Below are 13,484 nucleotides of genomic sequence, written 5' to 3'. Positions count from 1 at the left end.
ATAGTAAACACGCCTACGATACGATTCGAAACGGTATAATATCCAAAGATGCGGTTTCGACGCACAGAGGGAAATTTTCATAAAAACCTGACCTAAATATAAAGTTTGTACATAATATAAAAATCAGTTAAATAATTACGATTTGTCGAATTGAATAGGTACTCACTGTGACAATAATTTACTCTATAAATATTTCAGCCATTCCGTTTATAAAGCTTATCATATCTTTGATTAGTCAAATTGCACAGAAAATTGCTTAAAATTGACATCTTGAACTATTTTAAATCAAACTCATATGACCATCATCAGATTCTATAATATTATAATATTATTACATAAGTTTCAAGTATCAATTATGATTTGAATGAGTGCATTTTTAGAGCATTTATTAAAAATATATTATATCTGACTGTCTTGGAAGTTTACTGAACACAACGGTGAAATAATATATTCTTGCTTTTATATAGTTATAGTTGTAAAAGGAAATCATATTTATAAATTTATTAAATATTTCATTGAGCTATATTATAATATACATAACTCCAGGTAACGAATTCGTATATTTTTTTAAACTACTATGGAACACAAAATATCAGCTATAAGTATAGGTACTAAAATAACTTTGTGTTAATAGTTCCTATAATACAGCTTCAGTAATGCCATAAGGTACTATTAGGGCAGTATCACAATAAATTAATATTATTTTTGAGGTCAAATATATAATAATTTCTTAAATATTATCTCTATTAGATTTATTTTCAAAAAATATCGTTGTAAAATTGAAATATTGAAATTTATAAACCATGAAGCTGGGTAATTAAAACAATTATAAGGTAGTAGGTACTAGGTAGTTAACGGGGGTTCAGGTTTTCGATTGACGAATGTATGTGTATAATACCGCCACAGGACACACATCCTTAAATGATATACATAAAGAATTAATATATTTAGAAATATGGTCTTTATAAGTACACTTAAAAACGCTGACAGTTATATACCTATATGAATAAATGTTTAATACCTATCTACTAAAATATTTTAATATGGGGTTGAGCGAACTTGGAAAACGGTGAACCACCCTGTATGTATTGCACGTTTTAATATATGTATCAATGTATCTGCAGCTGCAGCTAAATATTATAATAGTGCATTATGGTATATTTTATGGTGCATACTGCATACCCATTAAATAATACACAGTTGTTGTAGGTTTACGCGCGCACGTCGGCCATTATTAATAATAATTATGACCTACACCAACATAATATTTTGGCGCTGCTGCTCTGCAGGAACGTGTAACCGGCCATAACAACTATTACCTATTATAATATTATTATAGTGTAATATTTCCAGTCGCGACGTTTATATTATTTTATATAATATAAATTATTATTTAATCGTTTGCATGTTTTAATATTAGTAATGATGATAAACACGCGTTTATCATTTGTATTTGCAGGTATACGCGAGATGAGACACGTGTTGAATCGCATATTGTACGGATATGTACAATATGTAATATACGATGACTATGATGATGATCAGTGTTGTAAAAATCAAGTGTGCAAATTGCGCATACTAATAACACTATATTAATATGTAACGTTGTTGTAGGTTCTCTAATGAGACTGATGAGTAGTGAGTATAGTGGCTAAATTTTTATTTCTTTTATTTTGTAAGATTATATTAGATTGATTAGACATTAATGTCAAATTTATGTCACTTTCTTTTTTAAAAATATTTTATAATTGATACAATTGAATTATTTGTGTCTTAGATATAATTATTATTTAGTAAACTTTATTTCAATTATTATTCTTTTCGGTGTTATGTTGATCAATATTTCATTTTTTAATGTATTAAAATGTATAAGTTTTTTTTTCATGGTTTGTTTTTGAACAGTGACACTGTTTGCTTATTACTTATTAGTTATTATATGATAATATTTGTTTAAAAAAAAATAAATAAAAAATAAAATAATTAAAAGTATTTGTTTATTTTATTTGTATCAGTTCTACCTTCCTATGTTTTTGTATTTATGAATATTTTGAATTTTCTTATATAGGTATTCTTTAATGTTTACGTATTATGGGCAACGTGATAAAAACTATAACACAAAACAAGCTTTGAATTTTGAGGTAAAAAAAAATATGGTAGGTATAATTTATAAATATCACTGCAATATACACTTACATCAATACATGCAGTGCCGTATCCAGGGGGTGTGATTTTGAACTTAAGCCCTCCTCTAAAATATCAGGTGAGATATTTGTTTTTGGTAATACGTAGTTAATGGGTTCATACCTTAGAAATAATGTTGACGGGTGAGCTTAGATTTAAAATTGTGAAAATTTACATTAATATAGGTACTAAATGCATAATACATTATGCAGTATATACATATATGTTTTTAAATTTTTCCTATTCTCCTATTAAGTATGGACGTTTAATCCCCCCCACCCCTCGAAAACAAATTCTGGGTATGACACTCAATATATGTGTAGTGTATATACAATATATACATACATACATACATACATAAGTACGATGTCGTAAACACACACGTAAATATATACATACACAGTACCTAATTATGTATCTCACGTGTAACATTGAACCTATTTAGTATATCTAAAATTATTATTGCATAAAATAACTCTACGACTATATAGAATTACAAAACCTGCAAATGATGTTTTTATAAATATTTCGTGTATTATATAAGTATTATATATTATATTGCTAAGTATGAAATATATTTCAACAATTCTATATATTACACCGTGTCGATATTTATAAATGAAACACGCCAATGTGTTAATTTCATAAAAACATAGGTATCACAGAGTAGGTATTAAATATCGAGCAGACGGTCAATATTCAATATTTCATTATAATTTATAAGATATTTCTGTGTATCTACATTTAATAATATTTAGGCGCGTAAGCCAAAGCTGGAGGGGTCCACCTTATTTATGTACCTATCAGCGTTACTAATTATACATATTTACGAGTACCTGCAGACATTTATGTATTATATATAATGTATATGTATACATAATATAATATATAGGTACATATATGTATAGGAAAAATGTAGATCAACAACCTCGGGCAGCACGAGTTATAAGATTGATATGTTATTGCATGATGGCCTTTCACAAAACGTATTGAATTAATTAATAAATGTAGGCGAAAAAGATACCTATGCACGAATACAAACGACGAGACCTAGACTTCCCTCTAGAAAGCATCCAGGTACCACGAAAAACGTCTGCTGAGAAGAAGTCCACATTGATGAGGATGCTCAAAAACAAAATGCAAAACATTGAACTTTATCACTTTTTCCACATTGCATTGTGAATAATATTGTACAAATGTATATTTTATTTTATTTATAGTATTACATGTACCTGTTAATAATTTGAAATTTTTACTCGACTAGTAATGATAATTATTATAATTTCAATTTTGTACCTATAGTTAATAATCACTTATTGCTCGCGAGTATTTAGACACCTATAAATAATATACATATATAGTACCTATATGTTATTTACGGTGCAATGATTTATTAGATTTTGATATCAAACGGATCTGGTAGGTAAATAGTTTCGAAAATCGTTTGGAAACATGAAAATGCGTTAATATTTTAGTTATATCTTCAAACTTATAACTTACTAATATTATATAGGTATGCGATGACGACAACACATGTTCGCCGCCACAGTGGTTCACTCATAAAATATAATAATATACATACATATACAACCCCGAAAAAGTAGCCGGGCTTTTTTACCACGCAAAGGATATCCCCCACCTTCGTACGTTTTATCGATTTTTTTAAATGCATTTAGACGACCTTATTTTATTTTTTGATGTCAAAACCAACGGTGTTTAAATATTATTGCGTTGTTGTGTTTCATTTTTATGATATTAGTAAATTGTTTTTTCCCTTAAATTATACATGTATTCATTTCTAAAATCTGATACAGTAGACTATTTTTTCAGTGAATTAACCGACACGCACATAAAGCTGTTTGGCGTACGTAGGTATATATATAATAAATGTACGGGTATACCTATACCTAATACTCTTATAGCGTTTTAAAATTCATTATTAGCCAGGTTATTATATTTTTAAATGTAATAATGTTCATTTCGGTAATTTTGATATAGACATGTAAAAGTTAATGGAATTCATTAATTCGGTTTGTTTTTTTGCCTCTCTCGTTGTGCTCCCGAAGGTAATGGCTACAGTTGATAATTAAAATATAACGTGCACAGTGTACACAAAAAACTTTTCCGCTTTTTGTCAATATTTGTAAATATATATGCATACCGACATAACGACGTAATATATATATATAGGTAATATGTGTGGGCAGGTACTATAATATTATACGTGTACGAAATAATATGTATACGATAATATATATATATATATATTTTATAGTCGACTAGAATAAATTTAAAAAAAGTTTTTATAGAAATATACGAACATTGTATCATAATATATAATGTTATCCTATGTTTTCCTATATACAGTTATATTATTAATATATTATACTCGGTATTGTTTCGATGTCACTGCCGCACTGCATGTAGAATTGGGCATTAACTGGTATAAGTAGTTAATTCTAAATATGTAATGAAATAATGTAACGTTCACTCTAATAGTTTTTACGGAACATCAGAAACATTATATGTGACGTTATAAAGTGACGTTATATATTAAATAATAACTTATTATATTATTATGATATATATTATAAAGGTAATCAAGTCCAGAAGACTCTTACATAATATATAGGTATACATACAATGTAGTAAACCTGTAGGTATAAAGTCAATCAGAAATAAAAGCTAAACGACAGCTAATTAAAATAGAAGGATATCTCAATCCACGATACTCAAGGCGTATTTACTTTCTTTTTTTTTTTGAGGGGGATAAGGGTTGTATTTAAAATAAATTATTTTAAAGATGGTATAAAATGTTAAAAAATAAATTACCATGATTTATAAGTATAACACGCAGCTAATCACACAACGGCCAATCAGTAACATCACCTGTATATTCCTGCGAATAACATGAAACTATAATATATATGTATAATATATAATATATAATTGATATTAAGTATAATGTATGTCAGTATTTTAGATTCCGAGTGGAGCTATGATTTCATACATAATAAGTTTTTTTTTCGTGTCTGTCATCATCACGTTTTGAATACACACTCTTCTCGGTTCGGTTAGATCCAGAAAAAAGGTGGGAGCGCTTACTAACTAAAATATAAATGAGCGTAAATACAGAGTGATTCATTTACACTAACTGTAAGAATATTATGATTCAAGAAGAATAGTAATTTATATATTTTATTAAAAATATTTAGTTCTATAATTTATAAAACATTTTAAATTATACTAAAACTTTTCTTTTTTTCTTTTAAAAAAAAAAAAATACCTCACGAAATTAATTTCGCCAATTAAATAGATCACCCCGTGTACGATGGTGTGCACCTTGTCCTTAACTTACTAGACCACCGTACGTTAATTATCATGAAAACCGTCCGTATTTTATATAAACGCGCACGTCAAGTGAACAATAATTATAATACATCGCATTGTTCGTCGTGCATAATACGCGCGCGGCTGTCGACAAATTAAAAACCTACGACAAAATAATAATAATAATAAACATGAATTTCCACGCGTTTACAACTCGTTTGTTGTTATTATTATCATAATACATTTTTCTTCTTCTTCACACCATTTCGAATTGCGAGGAGACCTTTTGATCTCCTATAGCCATCAACACCGCGTCGGCGTCAGCCGTATCGCCACCACGTCAGCCGCATCGTCACCGCTACACCCACACGAATTATCACAGTTCTTGTACTCGAGCACTGAACCGTGATGGTATATAGTCATAACGAATATGCGAATAAACTTTTAGTGTGTGTGTGTGTGTGTACAGATCACCATTGAAAAAATATTCGTACGCACGAAACAAAAATGCAATCTTGTCGAGACTACAAACAGAAAAGTATTATGTTCATCGTGGTACCATATAAAAAAAATATACTACGATTATAATAATAAGTATTATTCGTTGTTTTTGACGATAAACTGTTTAAATATTTTTAAATATTTTACAAGATAATAATATAATATGCAATAAAAAACATTAAAATTAAAAAAATAAATTGATAACGGTCACGAAAAAAAATTGTAATTTATATACCTATAAATATAACATATACTGTGTTTTCCCAGATTGCAGAGCGTACCCATCTTGGTGGTGTGTAATATAACGATCACGGAACTTGACAACCCCTTCCACATCACATCCCTTTAGCTGCAGAGATTGCGAAGCCACATGCACTGTTTTCTACAACTGTTCAATTAACTTTATTATAATACACTGTCATATAATAATATAAATATAAGTCATAAATACTTTATATCTTTATTATGCTCCGAACTAATCCAATCGAACCTACAACCTTATAATAAAACTAAAATATATTAATTCAAACCTACTGGCCACTACCCCGTTTGAACAGTTCTAAATACGCCACTGGCATACTTACACGTGTTTAGTATGTGGGTTCATACTTGCCTATGTAATTAAATTACCACATTTCGTCCGGCAGATGTTATTTTCAGGGGGTTGTCTTTCCGTCGTTATCGAATTCGTCGTGAGTGGAATTGAATTGTACTCAGTTGCGTCCAAAGAGCGCCCGTACGTACGACAACAATACTATTGAACACAATATTCTATTATATCTCCAACGATGTCTATTTGTGTTTATAATAATTTTTGCTGTCCGCGCGCGATTCGTTGCTCTCATGTTAATATTTCATGTTTAACTACAAAACCTGCTGTTCAATACAATCGATCGAAATCGTTTTTTTACGATTCTAGATAAAGCGCAGTAAACTGAAATGTTTGAAAACTTTTGAATATAATTTTATTAATTTTTATTACATAATAAAATTTTGTATTGATTATGATAATATAGTAACGTAGTATTTTATAATATTATTTTTTTAATTCACTTGATTTTTTATATTTGTTGTGCTTCTCATTATTAAGTAACTTCTGTTTTTGTCTTACTACGTAAGCAAACGCTTTTCTCTCTTAAATTTGCAAACTTAATTTTTTATTAAAAAAACACAGTCATCAGATTTAAACATCTATTCAAATAAAAGATAAATACTATCAACCAATAGTCACGAATTATAATTAGTAAATAGTAAATATATGATATTGACTACCGAGTAAGAATTAATTTAACCAAAATAAACCTGTGCAAAACATCATTACCACCACATAATATAATATACCTATAGGTAAAATAATTACATAAATTATCAAGTAAGTAAAACTTTTATCTAATTTGAGGAGCAGTATCTGATCCAAAAAAAGTGATAGAAATTTAAATCTTTTGCTAAATTGGTAATGTTTGTTCCTTGTATAGTTTTTTAGGCTCTGAATAAAATTTCCTCAGGGTTCCGGTAGAAATAAGAGAGCGCGAAAGTTTTGCATAAAGTACCTTTTCTAAATCCTAAATCTGATCTGCATGATGCTAAATACATATTTTACATAAAAAGAAATATTATTGGTTCAAAAATTAAATACTTTAATATGCTTATCGCTTATGTAATTCAAAGTAAGTTTCAAAAGGGATACTATATACGGTGGATAATAATAATTTTTGGGCTTTCTTAATTCCATGGTCTGCATAGCACCTCGCCCCCAAAAAAAGTAACAAGGTATAGTTTGTGATTTTATGTATAACGTACAATGTAGTAAGATACCAAAGCGGTAACACTATGTACAGCCGTATAGGTACACTACTATTACAGCCTACACTACTATTACTATTAAATCCTCTATAACGACTTCACCTATTGATATTATTGAGCATACTGATGCACATAGCACATGTTCTATGTTTTTAGCATGCATGATAAGTGAGATTCAATTTTTATTTTAGGATTTTACCTGTTTATATTGTTATCAATATAAGTTGAACTATTTTAATTTTATATATTTTGAAATGAAATTGTTTTGTATACAAGGTGATTCGCCAAGCGTTCTAACCATCTTACGCAGCTATACCGTGTGTTCAAATTTAAAGGCAACAGAAAATATTTCAACCGCGTGACTTTGAATTTGATTCGGGGTTTTTATACCGCGTACAGCACTTATAAATACATCTATATATGATAAATTCTAATTTTCAATTATTTTTATCGGTGCATGCGCAGTAAAATAAAAATTTCTTAAATAGGAACCACTATTTTGGATACCGGATTTAGATTGCTTTATTTTTCTGAACAATTTTGATATTTACAGTTTATTGATATCCTCAAAATTGCCATTTTTATGACGGTCGAAAGTTTTGAATTAGTTAATTCGTAAATATCGCATTTTTCAACGTTGTATCTTAATTACACATTAGATATTATAATAATTATTTTATTAAAACTACAAGATGTAATTGTTATTACTATTATCAAAATTTATTATTAAAAAAATATCATTACAATTCATTCAATGAACTGTTTAAAGTTATTGCCATTATTTTCAATGCATGCTTCCTTTTGTTGCAGTAGTTCTCTTTGTGTAGCTGTTATTATTTTATCTTCGGTGAGTTCACTACACGCAATGAATATTTTGTTTTTCAAATCTTCAAGATTATTTGATGGATTAGCATAAACTACTGTTTTTAAATGTCCCCATAAAAAATAGTCAAATGGTGTTATATCAGGTGATCTATAGGAGGCCATTGTACTGGACCCATATGTCCCCATCCATTTATAGGCAAAAGTTTGGTTAAGGTATTCTCGAACAATTATTGCATTATGGGCAAGTGCCCCATCTTGTTGGAAAAATACATTCATGCGGATATCTAAGTTGAATTCATCTAAAAATGTCGGTAGTGTGTTCGACAAAAACTCTAGGTTGATCCTACCTGTCAGAGTACCGTCGTAAAAGTAAGGACCTAATATTCTACCACATAAAAGTCCACACCATTTATACATGTATAAATATATATTATATCATTTTATATTTTCATATTATTTTTAATTTAGTTCCTGAAAATGCATAAACATGTACATTAACAATATTATGTCGCACTTAACTATCGTAATTATTTAGCTGCTTTATCTGTAATTATGTACCTATGACTTAATCATTGTAATATATAACCTATAATGCAGTTGGTGTAAAATAGAAACTCGTTTCATTTTGCAAAATCGTGAAACGATAAAACTGTAAAATGGATTTTTGATTCGTAACACATCAATTACTTTTTATGATGATGCTCTTTGTACAATGTACAATGTATACCTACATGTGTATTGTATATACCACATGTACATATTATACTGCATAATGTATATACCTATATATATGTATATATATATATACATAGGTAAATGCGTTTTCATAGAACTTCGTTTGATTACATAGATTGCGTTTCGATGCATAAGTTTCCACTTTTGAACTTGGATGTCTGTTGTTGCATATTATACTGCGTGAAATGCAACTAACACACACGCATCTTATTATATGTGTATAGGCACAGTTTATAATATATTATTTTAGAATACTGCTTGCCTTGCATGCATACACACACACACACACACACACACACACACACACACACACACACACACACACACACACACACACACACACACACACACACACACACACACACACACACACACACACACACACACACACACACACCCACACACACACACACACACACACACACACACACACACACACACACACACACACACACACACACACACACACACACACACACACACACACACACACACACACACACACACACAAAACCAACGAATAGCCTTTTAGATCCAAGTACTATGAGGTGTACATATGTGCATACATATATACAAACGGATATTGAGTTTTTATGATCTATAATTATGGTAACTATCTCCCTAATAATTATTATTGCTATACGGTTGCGACGGTTGCGTAAGGAAACTACTGCCGGCAGGTAGGTTAATAGCATTGTCAGAGTGGCCCCAGGCATCAATGACGGACGGCTCCAATGCCGTCGCCGCGTTGCCGCCGCTCCTTTCGAGATCTGGGTCGTACAAAAAAAATCCACAAAAAAAAAATATAATAATAATAAAAGATGGAAAAAAATAATAATAATAAAAAGGAAGAGGAACATTAGTTTTTTCCTGCCACGTATCATTATTATTTTTATATTATTATACAGTTGTTGTTCTGTTCAAAATCGTTATTATTATTATTATGTTAAATAATTTTATATAAACGACATTAAAGATTTGAAAAATAATGATAATAATAATAATATGGGTATAAAAAAATAATAGTAATAATTTTCATATAATCCGTCTCGAATTTATGCCCACAAATGAAGTGCACACAAACAATTATTACTATTATAAATAGTATTGTATAATAATTAATATTATTAGAAAATGGGTTCGTAAAATAAATTACACTCACTTTACAAAATTCATTGTGTACATACCTTATAACTGGTTGTTTTATATTATTTAAAAAACCATACATTGAGTTAAACTGCAACAAGGCACCCCAAAAGTATAGGGTAGTTGAACAATAAACGCGTAAAATGCTTCACACATCATCACTGTTGTATAACATCTATACCTAATACAAAATGTAATCATTTCTAATTTTTGTTTCAAAATTGTACACACACACTATTACACATACCTAATCATAATCATTGCATATTATTACATATTATTGTAATTATAGGTGCGCACTTATCGAGGGTCAGATAGCCCTCATCTACTGTCTTAAAAATGTGTATAATATAGGTCGGTTAAGAGTATAAAATATTATTATTATCTATTGTGAGTTACCGAATCGATTAGGTGTTTGAAATCCCGAAGAAAAAAACATTAATCGTATTATTCGTCTGCACCGTGTGGTCCGTATTATTATTATTAATTTGCCTACATGATCAATTAATAAAATAGTGTTGTGTTGACGGTATGAGTTGTCTAATAATTAAATGATTTAGACGCCGTGAGCAGCACCACTCAACGTGGTTGCAATATTATCGTCTGGCAGGTAATTTCGCTGTCAAAGTGTTCTGATTCCAATAATAACATTGATACAAATTATAATATTTTAATAGTACAACAGTCCGCATTTTACTATTTTCGTTTGATGTAATACTGTTTATCTATAATAATAGGTGTACAGTGTAATATAACATAAATAAACAGCATAATAGGTGTATTATTATTTATATATGTGCACTTATATTATCGTATACTGCAGCGGCTACTACGATTATAAATCACACATCACGTTATGATTAATATGACGTCCGAAATTTGATTTGAATAATTATATTATATTATTCGTAATTATTAACGAAATATTAAATATTTTGATGCTTGTTACACTTAATTGTTATTAATATGACATTTTTATTGCATATTAGTTTATAATTTCGCCAACAGGTTTTAACAATTAACTTATAATTATAATATATGTAAACTAAAAGTGTGTGTGTGTGTGTGTATGTAAATATATAAATATATAGTAGTATAATTAAAATATCAATTTGTGCTAAAACCTACATATATTATATATATATATATATATATAGTACATACACTATATATAGGGTATCTAGACACATTATAATGAAGTCATAACTCATGAGAACAATAATTGTTTTAAAAGTAAACTATAATTACGATTCTAATATATCATAAACATAATATGTAATGTATACAATCGTACATGACAGATTTTTGTTATAAAACCTGAATTGGCGATTAGCGATTAAATAACCATCGAAAGCGCGTTCATGGTAAAAAATTAACGCTTTCTATATACATAAATACAAATAAATATGTATATATATATATATTATGTAGCTATGTAGGTATATACATATAGATGTGCAACACACATATGCCGTCTAGTCATGGTAATATTATAGCAGCTTAGGTACCTATACGCATATTAATATTATAAAAATTCATATAGAGATTGGTAAAAAATTTACTCGGATACGCAGTGGTGTAAAATGTTAAAATAATAATAATTGTAATAATAATAAAAAACGCGCATACACGTCTAGATATATAGCCGTATAGGTTCATAATTATGTATAGTATTTTTGTTATTTTTTTTTAACTGCGTGTCTATGAATAATTCTCGTTATGTTGAACAACAGAAAAATAAACATATATTCTGGAGTAACAATCGACCGACTGCAATAACATTGTCGTGTGTCTTTTTTAAGGACAGAAAGACGTGGTAACCAAAAGGAAGTAGCAAGGACAAAATATTATATTGTTTTATAATATTATATATACACATTAACGTTGGTGTCTACCTATTATTATGTTACTATAACCTTGTTCGAATACGTAACAACTCAAATGTATGACTTTATTTTCTTTTATCACGTGTAGGCGAATGACTATTGTACATATATAATATACCTAGTATGTTATACAATATTTATACATATTTTAGGGTAAACATCGTGTTTTCTTCGTTTAATTGCACGTGACAAAACACGATGGGTATAGAATATTGTAATAAATCGCGGAATAGGCGGCCCTTGCACGATGGTTCAACTTAGTTTTTCAAAGATGCATGACGTGGTAAAATAAAAATTTGGAGTATTTATCCAAGTGCAAGACAAAAGTATATATATGTTATTTGTACACGTTATCGTTGAGAAAAAAGCGATTAAGCTCAAGATAACATAACGATCAGTAAAAAATAATAATAATAAAAATATTAGGTAGGTATAGATCACTGAAGTTTTAGGTCTTAATATCTTAGCTATTTGAGTACAATTTTAGTTCACTGCATTGAATTGTGAAATACTATTAAGTATGAGTGGAAACATAAACTATTTAGATTAGGTAGAACTTTCATACGAATTTATGATTGTTTAAAAAACAAAGAGACTAAAAAAAGTTAATAGGTCCGATGCTTCACTAAACCTATAGAACCCGAGTCGTCGGAAATACAACAACGGTTATATTATCCGTTAAAATTTAAAACGACTGAGTTGCGATCATGCAAATATTTCGGTGATGATGGTTGAAGAATATAATTATTGTAGTTTTGAAAAAAGCCTTTTGATAATCACTTACGATTTTTCGATGACTCCCACAACTGCAAAGCGTTAAAACACAACAATATGATAATATATTATATCATTTTGTATGTATCGTAGTCTTATACGTCATCATATTATATAATGACGATTAAAAATCGACGAAAAAGCTAGTTATTGTTATTCGAAACGTCGTAAAAATTCGCGTCATTATTTCGCAATATAATAATGATTTTTTATTCAATATAATATTATATGATGATATATGTCTATGTATATAATATCTATATATGTATAATATAAGGATATTATACATTGCCGCACGGTCAA

This window comes from Diuraphis noxia, unplaced genomic scaffold, assembly GCF_037042655.1.
Source record: "Diuraphis noxia isolate RWA-SAM2 unplaced genomic scaffold, SU_Dnox_SAM2 contig0001, whole genome shotgun sequence".
In the NCBI taxonomy this organism is placed as follows: Eukaryota; Metazoa; Arthropoda; class Insecta; order Hemiptera; family Aphididae; genus Diuraphis; species Diuraphis noxia.
The sequence above is the reverse complement of the archived record's forward strand: the minus strand, read 5'-3'. Positions refer to the sequence as shown.